The sequence below is a fragment of the Sapajus apella genome, unplaced genomic scaffold (assembly GCF_009761245.1).
Source record: "Sapajus apella isolate SASKATOON/1434 unplaced genomic scaffold, GSC_monkey_1.0 scaffold1240, whole genome shotgun sequence".
Taxonomy (NCBI): domain Eukaryota; kingdom Metazoa; phylum Chordata; class Mammalia; order Primates; family Cebidae; genus Sapajus; species Sapajus apella.
In genome coordinates this window covers 1-14,788 of record NW_022438166.1, presented here as the reverse complement: position 1 = coordinate 14,788, position 14,788 = coordinate 1, and the positions used below count along the sequence as shown (strand labels likewise).

At 37.0% G+C, this 14,788-nt stretch overlaps 1 non-coding gene across 1 annotated transcript; it reads left to right on the top strand.

The window, feature by feature from the left end:
* The first annotated feature begins 11,520 nt into the window (after positions 1 to 11,520).
* LOC116546703 lies at positions 11,521 to 11,684 on the top strand. Its single transcript, XR_004266811.1, has one exon. It is a non-coding gene; the product is annotated as a U1 spliceosomal RNA (small nuclear RNA).
* Positions 11,685 to 14,788: the final 3,104 nt, after the last annotated feature.

Sequence of the window (14,788 nt, the reverse complement as noted above, 5' to 3'; positions counted from 1 at the left end):
GGTTTTAATGCCATTCTGGGAAGCCCATAAAACCAAACAGTGATGAATCAATGCAAATACATTAAACGACCATAAGGAATAAAGCAAGAAATGAAAGTATGGAAAGAGAACAACTGGGGTTATTGATCGGGAAAGAATCCATGTGATAAAAAGAAATTCAGTTTATGCCGTAAAATGAAAGTGAAAATTTCTATAAGAAAATGTGGGGCCGGGCGCGGTGGCTCACGCCTGTAATCCCAGTACTTTGGGAGGCCGAGGCGGGTGGATCACGAGGTCAAGAGATCGAGACCATCCTGGTCAACATGGTGAAACCCCGTCTCTACTAAAACTACAAAAAATTAGCTGGGCATTGTGGTGCGTGCCTGTAATCCCAGCTACTCAGGAGGCTGAGGCAGGAGAATTGCCTGAACCCAGGAGGCGGAGGTTGTGGTGAGCCGAGATCGCGCCATTGCACTCCAGCCTGGGTAACAAGAGCGAAACTCCGTCTCAAAAAAAGAAAAAAGAAAATGTGGGATCTGGGGAGAAAGGTCCAAGTGATGAGTCTGTCAAGAATGACAATAGAGAGACAGGAAAGTAAAGGGCTTCAGAAGATTCAGTAATTTCAACTGGATTGCTTCACGGGTTACAAGTGGGGAAGTAGCCAGAGCTAAGGCTCCAAGGTAGGTTGGTATACTGTGAAGTGCCCTAGGAAAAACAGGGTTGGGATTTGGTCTTGATTTGATTGATAGTGGGAAGAGGTTTACTTAAGGAAACTTTATCATTGTAGCCAAGTATAGATACAACTACCTTTAGCTAAGTTAGGTTACCAGGGTGCAGGAGACGAATTTAATCTATGGACATACCCTAGGCCATGTGGTAGAGGGAGACTCTTTATGCAGAATAAAATAACTCAGGTCAAGGGTAAGGAGTCATTTGAATAACAAAATTTTAACTTACCCTTGATTTATTTTTTATTTTTTCTGATATAAAATATTAAATGAAAGTTTCCCTTAATGTACTATTTAATGCATATATGTATATATACTTACGTTATAAAACTGTTCCAAAGATTGTTATTAAAGACCATAACAAGTTGTTATTGGTTAAAATAATGCTTAAAAATGTTTCCATATGAATGGCTTAAAGGAAAACAACAATTTGGCCACTAAACTATAATCACCTCTCTACGCCATGCATTGCCTGAAATTCAGCATTACTCTTCATTTATTCTTCCTTTTCCTCCAGCATTGCTCTAAATGGGGATTCAAAGGCATTTTTTTCCTTATTAAGTGCTTGACTGCCATCTGCTCTCCTATATGAAGCCAGATTTTACAAAATTTTTCCCATTTTCCCCACCTCTTCTATCATTCAATCTCTCTCTTCCCCTCCCTTACTCTGTCTCCCTTACTCTTTCTCAAACACAGAACAAAAAGATAAAATACAAATATATTCATTGATTTTTACTTCATAACCAATTAATTACTTTCATTCTACTTTACTATTTTTGGAGCATTATTCATTGTTTTTGTGTTAAATTTCATGATTAACTTAAGAGCAATTTCTTTAAATGTGACACATTTTATTTGATACCTTTGAAAACATTTCTAATAATGTATATATAAATCTAACAATTATATAGTGAGCCATAGTTTTCTTTTAACATTTTAAAAATGTAGGACTTTATAGGAATAGCATTGGCTCTGTAAATTACTTTGGGTGGTAGGACTGTTTTTACCATATAGATTCTTTCAATCCATGAGCATGGAATATTTTTTCATTTATTTGTGTCCTCTCTGATTTCTTTCTGCAGCATTTTGTAGTTTATCTTGTAGAGATTTTTCACATATGTGTTAGTTCATTCTTACACTGCTATAAAATGCCAGATATAGGTGAAGGGGAGGAAGGCAGGAAATCACACTGCCATGTGTGTGCCTATGCAACAATCTTGCATGTTCTTCACATGTACCCCAAAACCTAAAATGCAATAAAAAAAAATACTACCTGGGTAATTATAAAGGAAAGAGGTTTAATTGACTCACAGTTCCACAGGCTTAACAGGAAGCATGACTCGGAGGCCTCAGGATCCTTAAAATCATGATGGACAGTGAAAGGGAAGCAGGCAGCTTCTTCAGCAAGGCTGCAGAAGGGAGTGTGAGTCTGTGAAGAGGAACTGTCAAACACCTATAAAACCATCAGATCTCCTGAGAACTCACTCCCTATCATGAGAACAGTATGGGGAAACCCTACCCCCATGATCCAATCAACCCCTCCCTCAACATGTGGGGATTATAATTGGAGATGAGATTTGGGAGGGGACCCAAAGCTAAACCCTATCAACCTCCCTATTTAGCTGTATTCTTAGGTATTTCATTTTCTTTGTGGTTATTGTAAGTCAGATTGTGTTCCCTATTTTGCTCTCAGCTGGGATTCTGTTGGTGTATAGGAATGCTACTAATTTTTGTACATTGATTCTGTATCCTGAAACTTTACTAAAGTTGTCAGTTCTAGGGGCATTTTGGTGGAGTATTTAGGGGTTTCGAGGTATAGAATCGCATTATCAATGAAGAGAGATAGTTTGACTTCTTTTTTTTTTTATTTGGATGACCTTGATTTCTTTCTCTTGCCTGATTGCTCTGGCTAGCACTTCCAGTATTATATTGAATAGGAGTGGTGAGAATGGGCATCCTTGTCTTGTTCCATTTCTCAAGACACTGTCTTTACATGTTTTGAGCTTTTGCACATTCAGTATGATGTTGGCTGTGGGTTTATCATGATGGCATTTATTATTTTGAGGTATATTCCTTTGATGCCTAGTCTGTTCTGCTAGATTTTAGAATCAGTCTGATGTTGGCTCCATAGAATGAGTTAGGGAGAGAGGCTCTCCTCCTTCAGTTTTTGAAATAATATGTGTAGGATTCATAGCAGTTCTTCTTTTATGTATGGTAAAATTCAGCTGTGACTCTATCTGGTCTAGGGTTTTTTTTTTTATTGGTAGCTTTCTTATTACTCATTCAATTTCAGAAATTAATATTTGTTTATTCAGGGTTTCAATCTCTTCCTGACTTAATCTTGGAAGACTGTGTGCTTCCATATCATGCTTCACAGATTACGAAAAACTATTCACATGGAACTGAAAAAGAGCCCAAATATCCAAAGAAATCCTAAGCAAAAAGAACAAAGCTGGAGGCATCACACTATCCTATTTCAAACCATGCTATAAAGCTACAGTATTCAAAACAGCATGAATAAAAAAAGACATATATACCAATGGAACAGAATAGAAAACTCAGAAATAAAGCTGCACACCTACAACCATCTGAATTTTGACAAAGCTGATGGAAAACCAGCAATGGAGAAAGGACTCCCTATTCAATAAATATAGTGCTGGGATACTGGCTAGCCATATGCAGAAGATCAAAGCTAGACCATATACAAAAAGAATCTAAAAATTGATCAAATCTTTAAATGTAAGACCTCAAACTAAAAATCCTAAAAGACAACCTAGGATATCCTCTTCTTGACATTGGCCTTGGCAAAGAATTTTTGGTTAAGTCCCCAAATGCAGTTGTAATAAAGATCAAAATATGCAAGTGAGACCTAATTAAACTAAAGAGCTCTACACAGCAAAAGAAAATATTAACACAGTAAACAGACAACCTACAGAATGGGAGAATATATTAACAATGTATCCGATATAAAGGTCTAATATTCAGAATCTACAGGGAACTTAAACAAATCAACAAGCAAAAACCAAATAACCCAATTAAAAAATGGGCAAAAGAAATTAACAGACACTTCTTAAAAGAAGATATAGAAGTGGCTAACAAACGTGAAAAAATGCTCAACTTCACTAACCATAGAGAAATGCAAATCAAAACCACAATGAGATACCATCTCATACCCCTCAGAATCGCTAATATTAGAAAATTAAAAAGCAACCTATCCTGGCGAGGTTGTGGCAAGATAGAAAAAATTATACACTATTGGAGGGAATTTAAATTAGTCCAGCCACTCCGAGAAACAGCCTGGAGATTTCTGAAAGAATTTAAAACAGAGCTACTGTTAGACCCAGCAGTCCCATTACTGGGTATATGCTCAAAGGAAAATAAATCATTCTACTAAAAAGACACATGCATTCATATGTTCATCCCTGTGCTATTTGCAATAGCAAAGAAATGGATTCAACCAGGGTGCCCATCAATAGTAGACAGAATTTAAAAAATATGGTACATATATACCATGGAATACTACAGAGCCATAAAAAAGAATGAATCGTGTCTTTTACAGCAATATGGATGCAGTTGCAGGCCATAATCCAAGCAAATTAATAGAGGAACAGAAAACTAAACACCACATGTCGTCACTTATAAATGGGAGTTAAACGCTGAGCACACATGGAAATAAATACGGGAACAATAGTTTCTGTGGACTATGAGAGGTGAGCAGGAGGGAGGGAGCAGGGCATGTGTTGAAAACTGCAGAGTAGGCTTTGCGCTGTGGCTCACGCCTATAATTCCAACACTTTGTGAGGCCTAGGCGGGCACATCATGAGGTCAGGAGTTTGAGACCAGCCTGGCCAATATAGTGTAACCCTGTCTCTACTAAAAATACAAAAAATTAGCCAGACATAGTGGGGTGTGCCTGTAATCCCAGTTACTTGGGAGACTGAGGCAGGAGAATCGCTTGAAACCAGGAGGCAGCGGTTGCAGGGAGCCAAGATAGCACCACTGAACTCCAGCCTGGGTGACAGAGCAAGAATTGGTCTTAAATAGATAAATAAAAAAAATAGATAAAATAAATAAATAAATGTAAAACAATTACTCTCCTTTCATTGAGAGACCTTTTAGGTCTAAGTGGCTGAGCTCATTAAGACATTAATACAGGTATTTAGCAGAACTCTATCAATTGAAAAGAATGCATAGAAATGATTTTTCCCACAGCTCAGCCAATATAAACAGTTTTTTTTTTATTGTACTTTAGGTTCTGGGGTACATGTGCAGATCATCCAGGATTGTTGCATAGGTACACACATGGCAATGCGGTTTGCTGCCTCCATCTCCCCATCAACCACATTGGGCATTTCTCCCCATGTTATCCCTCCCTGACCTCCCCAACCCCACTCTGTCCCTCCCTTGGCACCCCCCAATGGATCTTAGTGTGTGATGCTCTCCTCCCTGTGTCCATGTGTTCTCATTGTTCATCACCCACCTATGAGTGAGAACATGAGGTGTTTGATTTTCTGTTCTTGTGTGAGTTCGCTGAGAATTATGGTTTCCAGATTCATCCAGGTCCCTATAAAGGAAAACAAACTTGTCATTTTTGATGGCTGCATAGTATTCCGTGGTGTATTTGTGCCACGTTTTCCTTGTCCAGTCTATTATTAATCAGCATTTGGGTTGATTCCAGGTCTTTGCTATTGTAAACGGTGCAACTATGAACATACATGTGCATGTATCTTTATAATAGAATGGTTTATAATCATTTGGGTATATACCCAGTAATGGGATTGCTTGGTCAAATGGACAGAGTCTCACTTTGTTGTCCAGGTTGGAGTGCAGTCATGGGTTCTCATCTCCGTGCAATCTCTGCCTCCTGGGTTCAAGCAATTCTCCTGCCTCAGCCTCCTAAGTAGCTGGGACTATGGGCATGTGCCACCATGCCTGGCTAATTTTTGTATTTTTAGTAGAGATGGGGTTTTACCATGTTGGCCAGGCTGGTCTGGAACTCCTGATCTCAGGTGATCTGCCCTCCTCAGCCTCCCAAAGTGTTGGGATTACAGGCGTGAGGCACCAGCCTTGCCCCTATTCTTGATATCACTTAACAATAAAGAAATTGTAGTCTTCTTGATAAAATAAACCGAATTTCACTAAATAATGGCAGGGCACAGTGGCTCATGCTTGCAATCCCAGCACTCTGGGAGGCTGAGGCAGGTGGACCACCTAAGGTCAGGAATTTGAGACCAGCCTGGCCAACATGGTGAAACCCTGTCTCTACTAAAAATACAAAAATTAGCCAGGTGTGGTGGCAGGTGCCTGTAATTTTGGCTACTCAGTAGGATGAGGCAGCAGAATCATTTGAACTCTGGAGATGGAAGTTTTCAGTGAGCCGATATTGCACCACTGCACTCCAGCCTGGGTGACAAGAGCAAAACTTTGTCTCAATAATAATAATAATGGTAAGTATTTCTTGAGGTAAAATACAAAAATGTTGACAACTCTACTCCACTTCCTAAAATCCTTCGGAAATTTTTACAATTCCTCTGAAACTCTGTGAGCCTGCAATTAAAGATATTTCATTGCTTTTAAGTAGTTCAGAACTGGAACTGTGTATTGGCACATTTTCTAGCTTTCAGAGGATAAAAATAATGCTTATCAGCATGGGGTTATCGTTGCTTATTCAATTACCCCCAAGCTAAGTTGACCTACATTTTCTTTTTTCTTTTCTTTCCTCCTTTTTTTGTTTTTTGAGACAGAGTCTTGCTCTGTCCTCCACGCTGGAGTGCAGTGGCATGATCATGACTCTCTGCAGCCTCCTCCTCCTGGGTTTAAGCAATTCTCATCCCTCAGCCTCCTGAGTAGCTGAGACTACAGGCGCACACTGCCATGCCTGCCTATTTTTATATTTTTAGTAGAGATGGGGTTTCACCATGTTGTCCAGGCTGGTCTTAAACTCCTGACCTCAGGCAATCTGCCTGTCTTGGCCTCCCAAAGTGCTGGGATTATAGGCATGAGCCACCGTGCCCAGCTGACCTAAATTTTCTAATGAGGAACAATTTCTATTATACATTGAGTGGAACATAACTAATACAATACATATTACCATCATCATTATAATTTATAAAAATAATGTTGATTGATTTTCACTTTTAGGGAGATAGACTTTTCCCTGAGTAAAACTGAAAACCTTGGACGTTATATATAAAACAAACATAAAGTGACTCTGAAAACTGAATTGGGACTAAGGGTCAGTTCTCTATTTTTTGTTTTTGTTTCACATATCTCAGATTTGGACCTGAAGAAGTTGGTAAACTGGAAATACCAATGGGTGCAGATGCAAAAAGCTCCAATAAAAACCCTGTTCTTGTTCGAGAATGGGCAGTTTAGCAAGACTGGACACTAGAGACAATAACTGCTTTACATCAGCCAAAACACAGCAGAATAAAACTGTGGCCCCACCCTACCCATACCAGCAAAGCCTCAACTAAGAGCCTAGACTGCCACTCACTCTAGGCTGCAGTGAGGCACTTGGAATCCCTTGCTAAAGTGGTATCAGAAAAGGCTCAGTAGGGAGCTGAGACTTTTGTTCTCTTCCCCTCAAGCAGTAATGAACCCACTTCCCCAACCCGGTTTGTACCCCGCTATGATGTCAGTAGACATCACTTGGAAAGCTTACTTTGCCTTAATGAGGTACCAGGGCAATCCCCCTCATATGGTTTGGCTGTGTCTCCACACAAATCTCATCTTAAATTGTAGCTTCTATAATTCTCATGTCTTGTGGGGGGGAACCTGTGGGAGGTAATTGAATTATGGGGTGGCGTCTTCTTGTGCTGTTCTCATGATAGTGAATAAGTCTCATGAGATCTGATGATCTTATAAGGGGAAACGCCTTTCACTTCATTCTTATTCTCTCTGACCTTCCACTATGTAAGACATGCCCTTCCCCTTCTGCTATGATTGTCAGGCCTCCCCAGCCACATGGTACTGTGAGCCCATTAAATCTCTTTTCCGTTACATATTACTCAGTCTCAGGTGTGTCGTTATTAGCAGTATGAAAATGGACCTGCTCCTAGTCAGATCTTCCCATCCTTTTCCTCCCATCCATGTGGTGTTAGTAACGAAGGACTCCAACCATTCAGGCAGGAATATAGCAGCGGAGATAAAAACAAACACAAAGCAAGTGGAAGAAAAGAAAAAAGAAAGGAAAAATAAAGAGTGGAAATCAATGAAATTGAAGTAAAAACAGTAGAGACCTATTCTTGAAATAAAGAACTGGTTGCTTGCAAAGGTTAACACAGTTGAAACCTCTAGTAAGGCAATGAAAAAAAGAGAGACAACACAAATTACCAATTTCAGAAATGAGACAGGAACATCACTACAGATCCTATGTACATCAAATGAATAATCAGGGAATGCTACAAAAATTCAATACATATATGTTTGGCAATTTAGATGAAATGGACTAATTCCTCAAAAAATGCAAACTGCCATAACTTATCAAACATGAAATTGAAAATGTAAATAACCCTATAACTAACAAGGAAATCAGATTTATAATTGATAAAGCAATTTTTCAGGCCCAGATGGTTTCACTGGAGAATTCTACCAAATATTTAAAGAATTGCTAACACTGCTACTACATAATTTCTTTCAGAAAATCAAAGAGAATACTTCTCAATTCATTTTTGAAGCTAATAACTCCATTACAAAAGTAGAAAACTAGACACTAATATCCCTCATGAATATAAATACAAAACTCCTTAATAAAATATAGTTATGTGATGCACAGCAATGTTTCAGTGAACAACAGACTGCACATATGACAGTCATCCCATAAGTTCATAGTACCAAATTTTTACTTTACCTTTTCTATGTTTTGAAACACCAGTACTTAGCAATATGCTGTAATTGCCTACAGTGTTCTTTACAGTAACATGCTATACAGGTTTGTGGCCTAGGAGCAATCGGCTATACCATATGGCCTAGATGTGTAGGAGACTTCATTATCTAGTTGTGTAAATAGTCTCTATGATGTTTGCACAACCAAATTTCCTAATATCACATTTTTTAAGAATATATGTCTGTCACTAAATGAGATATGACTGTATCAGCAAATGGAATTCAGCATTGTGTAAAAGAAGTTATACACTATGACTAAGTAGGCTTTATCCCAGTGATGCAAAACTAGTTCAATATCAAAAAGTCGATCAATATGATCTTTCCCATATTAAGAGGTAAAGAGGAACAATCACATGATCATGGCAATTAGTTCTTAAGAAGGATTTAACAGAATTTAATACCCATTTGTGATGAAAACTCTGAGAATTCTGGGAAATGAGGCTAAACTTCTCAGTCTTGATAAACAGCACCTACAAAATGCTTTCAGCTAACCTTATACTTAATGGTTAAAGACTGGATGCTTTCTCTCAAAGTCTGGGAAACAAACGTGTCTGCTCTCACCACTCTTATTTCACAAAGTGCTAGAAATATAATTTTAAAATATTAAATACAGATCAGAAATAAAGAAATAAGACAGTCCCATTTGCCAATGACATGATTGTCTACCTAGAAAATTCCAAAGAAGCTACAAAAAACCACTTTTATAAACCTGGTAATTAAGTTCAGCATGTTGAGTATAAGTTAAATATATAAAAAGCAATTGTATTTCTAAATGCTACTAATGAATATGAGGGCATCAAAATTAAAAATACAATATCACTTAAATTCACTCAAAATAAAATGGTTAAGTATAAATCTAATAAAACATTTATAACACTGGTATGAAGAAGACTGCAAAACACTGACAGCAGAAATCAAGAAAATCTAAACAAATGGAGGGATGTACTGTGTTTGTGTATTGGGAAAATCAAAGAGTATAGCTGTCAATTCTCCTCAAACGAATATGCAGGTTTAATCCAACCCCTATCACTATCCCGGCAATACCTTTGGTAGATATAAATACTACTAGTATAAGTCTATATGGAAAGTAAAAAAAAAGAAAAAGAAAAAAAACTAGACTAGGTAAAGCAAATTTGAAAATAACAATAAAAATATAATTCTTATTCTTACATTCTTCTTATTATAATGCCACAATAATCTAAGCCTGTGTGGTATTGGTGGAGGGACAGTCACATAGATCAATAGACCAGAATAAGGAACCCAGAAATAGACTCCCTCAAAGATGCCCAAGCAATTTTTGAAAAGGGAATTTTCAGCAAATGGAATTCACCATTGTATAAAAGAAGGTATACACTATGACTAAGTAGGCATTATCCCAGCTACTTGGGAGCCTGAGGCAGGAGAGTCGCTTGAACCTGAGAGGTGGAGGTGTGCAGTGAGCTGAGATCATGCCATTGCACTCCAGCCCGGGCAACAAGAGCAAAACTAGGGGAAAAAAATGAAAAAAAGAAAAGGGCAAAAGACAGCACCCTGAATGAACTCTTACCAAATAAGATATACAGATAGCATATGACAAGATGTTCAACATATGTCATAAGAAAATTACAAATTAAAACAATGTAATATCACTACACATATATTAAAATGGCCAAAATTCATATCACTGACAACATCAAATGCTGGTGAGGATGTAGAGCAAAAAGAATTCTAATTCATTGCTGATAGGAGTACAAAAATAGTGTCATCACTTTGGAAGACTGGTATTTCCTTTTCTTTCTTTCTTTTTTTGAAACAGAGTCTTGCTCTGTCACCAGGCTGGAGTGTAGTGGTGCAACCTTGTCTCACCAGAACCTCTACCTCCCAGGTTCAAGCGATTCCCCGCCTCAGCCTCCCAAGACAGGCAGTTTCTTAGAAAGGTAAACATACTTTTAACATATGATCCAGAAATTGTGCTCCTTGGTATTTAACCAAATGAATTAAAAAACCTTATGTCCACACAAAAATCTGTACTTGCATTTTTTACAGCAGCTTTATCAGCAATTGCCAGAACTTGGAGGCGACCATGTCTCTCAGTAGGTGAAACTGTGGTACATCTAGACAGTGGAATATTACTCAGCACTAAAAGGAAATGGGCCATCAAGTCCTGACAAGACACAGAGGAAACCTAAATGCATATTAGTAAGTAAAAGAAGCTAAACTGAAAAGGTTATATACTTTGTGATTCCAATTACAAGACATTCTGGAGAAATCATAACTATGGAGACAGTAAAAAGTTCCATGGCTGTCAAGGGTTAAGAGGTGGGGTGGAGAAATAAATGGAGCACAGAGAATTTTTAGGGCAGTGAAATTATAAAGTGATAATGCATGTCATTATATTTGTGTTACTATACTTTTATACAGCACCAATGACGAATGCATTCATTATACTTCTGTTACTGTACCTTTGTCCAACATCAAGAGTAAACCCCAATGTAAACCCTGGACTCCGGGTGATAACAATGTGTCAGTGTAGGTTCATTGACTGTAAGAAATATTTCACTGTGATGTAGAATATCAATAGTGGGGGAGGGTGTACATGTGAGGGGATAGGAGATACATGGAAATTCTCTGTACTTTCTTATTTTCTCTGTGAACTTAAAACTTCTCTAAGAAATAAAGTTTATTAATGGAAAAATATACAAGATATCATATAAACCTCTCAGAATTACTAAAATATAAAAGAGTGACAAGACCGAATGTTAACAAGGCTGCAGAGAAACTGGATAATTCATACATTGCTGGTGGGAATACGGAATGGTACAGACACTCTGGAAAACAGTTTGGCAGTTAAAGAACTAAACATACAACTACCATATTAACTGTCAATTGCACTCCTGGGCATTTATCTCAGAGAAATGAAGACTTATATTCACCCAAAAACCTGTGCATACTTACCTGGCAGGGGAGATTCCATGATTACGAAGGTGGTTTTCCCAGGGCGAGGCTTATCCATTGCACTCCGGATGTGCTGACCCCTGCGATTTCCCCAAATGTGGGAAACTCAACTGCATAATTTGTGGTAGTGGGGGACTGTGTTCGTGCTTTCCCCTAAAAAAAAAAAAAAAGAAAAGAAAAGAATTTAAAACTGTGCATAAATGTTCAGAGCAGTTATATTTATAATCTCTCTAAACTGGAAATTACCCAGACATCCTTTAACAGGTGATTGATTAAACAAACAGTAGAACGTCCATACCATGGGATACTACTCAGCAATAAAAAGGAAGGAAATATGAACACATGCCACAACCTGGATGACTCGCCGCATAATTTTGCTGGATGAAAACATCCTAAAAAGTAACATACTTTATAATTCCATTTATATAACATTATCAAAATGGCAAAATTATAAAATAGAGAATACATTAGTGGTTGGCAATAAAGGAGAGGGTAGAAGTGGGAGGAAGTGGTTGTGGTTATATTTGGCAGCATGAGGGATCCTTGTGGTGATAGAAATATTCTGTATCTTAACAGTGTCAATGTCAACATCCTGGTTGTGATATTGTACTGTAGTTTTGCAAAATGTCAGCAATAGGGAAAACAGGGAATAGAACCTCTCTGTACTATTTCTTTCAATTGCATGTGAATATACAATTATCTCAAAATAAATAATTTCACTAAAATGTAACCTGGATCCTGAAGACATATAAAGCAAAAAGTGTTTCACAACTAAGAATCTCAATAGTAAAAGGCATCAGAGCACCTGCATCAACAAACGTAGAGGAATCAAAATTTGTGAGCGATCACAACAGACTCCATTTCAGACATTTCCCCCTCTACTAGAATACTTCTGAATTAATTCTTTAGAGAATATTCAAGTTAAAGTTCAAGTTTCTACTCTTATTACTTTCATGCTCAGCTGAACTGATTTTGAGATGTATCTCCATGTATTTAATTAAGGCTATTTTGGGTGGATTTCAGTAATTCTTCATATTGAGGAAAGACGGTTTATTAGATATTTAATGTGGAGAGGGAGAGCACTCTTTATAGGTCGTTTCAAGGAATACATTTACTTTTCACAGAAATTATTCAGGTCCTTGTTTAGAAAAGATTGTATTTTTTTCTTAACTGTACATAACTCAGGCATAGAGACAGGCACAATTTTTTCCTTCATATTTTTCTTTGTTGTTATTGGCTTTCCTAACTTTTTGGAAACAGTTGAATCCAGGTTTGATTATGAGTGATCATAGAAAGATGCTAAAAGAACTTATGACATCTTGAGAAATCTAGAAAGTGTCATCAACATTATTTTTACTTGTCTATCTTTGCTCATCTCAACCAGTATTATTTTTGACCTGAAACAAGGTTTAAAATGTAATTATGTTAAAGATTTAGAAATCATTGAACATTTCTAGGGTCCGCCCTCATTTTTCCCTTTCCATTTTGCCAATGATATGCTTACTAAGAGCAATAACTGTAGTTTGGTGATTCAGCTGGTGGCTGCTCAGAAGTGATTGCCACGACCCACCTGTAAATTTCTTCTGACACTTCTCTCCAATTTTACTTAGATATGATATGAAGAAGATAAAACAAGAAAGCTAAAATAAAACAGAAGGTAGCTGGCTCTCCTAGTGTCCGAATCAGCTCAATTTCTCTGTTGGTATCTGAGAATATTTGCTTCCATGTTACCTCAAAAGGCAAAAATCGAGTTACACACATTGACTACACGGAACTAGTAGCAGTATTATAGGTTCTTATTTCAACTGGAAATACAAAATGTTGAAAATGTTATTTTCTTTATAAGCTAACAGTTATATTTTGCAAAACCATGTGTTTTTCCCCCTCTGTTTAGATTTGTTTTTACGTCAAGGCTTTTGTGAGAGCTTTTGATGTATCAGCATATAGAATGTTTAAAGAAGTGAGTGGATTGTTTGAAAAACATGTCACGGCTGGACAAAAAGGTGGTTGAATTTGGACATGACTTCTTAGGAAAATCAGTGTGCATGCTGGCATCACAAATTGTCATGTTCCTAACATATATCTACATCTAGACACAGGGCCCAAATACATCAATTTTTGAACTTTATGCTTTATATTTTAAGGTCTCATTTATTATAACAGTTATTATCACAAAGACAAAACATATTATCCCATCCTTGCCCTCTCAAATGTGTCCTGTTTACAAAATCAGTATTTTCTAAGACAAGATCTGTTGAAACATATTGTTTATTTCTATTTATTAGTAGAAGGTTATTTTCTTCAGGAGATACATTAATAGATAGTTTTTATGTGTAAATATGACAAATAACACAGAGGATTGGTTATCTAAGAAAATACTTATTAAAATATGAGACCTTTAGATGCAATCTGGGGGATCCATTTACAAATATGTCTATATTTATTAGAACTCTATAACCTTAAACGTGTAAGGAACTTGGAATTGTCTTTGAAGCAGAGCGATTTAATAGTGGATAGCAATAGTGTAAAGCCCAAATATATGGCTTCAGTTGTTCACTAAATTAATCTCTAAACTTTAAAACAAACAGGCGATAGAGAAAGGTAGAAAAATTAGGGTTATTTTGTAAAGAAAAGAGAAATCTAAGTGACATTAATTGATCTCAATTAAATTGGTGATTTTAGTAGTTTCTTCTTCCATTAAGGAAATGGTGGATACCATATATTTGTCATCCAAACTGGGATATGCTTGAAATTGAATGAGGCCTATTAATAATTAAACAGGCATAAAGCCATAAAGGCAAAATAGGCATAAAGCAGGATATATAGTTACCCTATAAATTATTTCTTCATTTATTAATTCAACAAACATTTTGCTAAGTAATTAGGTAAAAAAAATGAAGAAGATAAATTCCTGTCCTCAAGATTAAGGCCATGTGGGTGAAACATATGCTTTTATTAGGAACCAAGATAAAACCCTTTGTAAAGAGCATAGAAGAAAGGTTTCTATCTCTTAAAAATGATGGGAAAAGATACTGTTAAGACTTTAAAAATTCATAGAATTGATAATAACACTCTTACTCCCATTTGACAGCTGAGGAAACTGAGGCTCATGCTACTCAGCAGGCTAATAGCAGATTTTAAGCAAAAGCATATGGCTCCCTGAGTTCCCTTCTATACCTCTTCATTCCACTATGTTATTCTTATGGGAATTGTCTGAAGGAAAAGATATAAAATGCTAGCGATATGCTTTAGATTTCTCT